The following is a 705-nucleotide window of genomic DNA, read 5'->3' on the forward strand; positions in this document are numbered from 1 at the left end:
TGGTGGGGATCCTATGGGGTCCACAAATCCTGAGGTGTCAAGGATTTACATCCCTGCACCAATTAGGCATGTCAAATTCCTTTGCATGCAATTCTGGCGTTTAAACGCCGAAGTGATGCATGTTCTGGGCATTCAACGCCCATGTGTAGCATGTTTCTGGCGTTGAACGCCAGTTCCATGCTTGTTTCTGGCGTTCAGCGCCAGCTCTCCTCAGGGTGCATTCCTGGCATTTGAACGCCAGGATGTTGCTTGTTTCTGGCGTTCAACGCCAGATCCATGCTCTGTTCTGGCACTGAACGCCAGCCAGATGCTCCTTACTGGCGTTTAAACGCCAGTAAGTCCTTCCTCCAGGGTGTGATTTTTCTTCTGCTATTTTTGATTCTGTTTTTAATTTTAATATTTTTTTCGTGACTCCACATGATCATGAACTTAATAAAACATAAAAGAACAATAAAAAGAAAAATAAAATTAGATAAATAAAAATTGGGCTGCCTCCCAATAAACACTCTTTTAATGTCAATAGCTTGACAGTGGGCTCTCATAGAGCCACACAGGTGATTAGGTCAATGTTGTATAGTCCCAACCAAACTTAGAGCTTGGTTGTGGCCTCCCAACACCAAACTAGCATGCTTACTCTCCCTTGTTACAGAAGGATAGCCGTGTGCCTTAAACACAAGGTAGTCCCCATTCAATTGAAGGACTAAT

This window comes from Arachis duranensis, unplaced genomic scaffold (assembly GCF_000817695.3).
Source record: "Arachis duranensis cultivar V14167 unplaced genomic scaffold, aradu.V14167.gnm2.J7QH unplaced_Scaffold_343483, whole genome shotgun sequence".
NCBI classification, from domain to species: Eukaryota; Viridiplantae; Streptophyta; class Magnoliopsida; order Fabales; family Fabaceae; genus Arachis; species Arachis duranensis.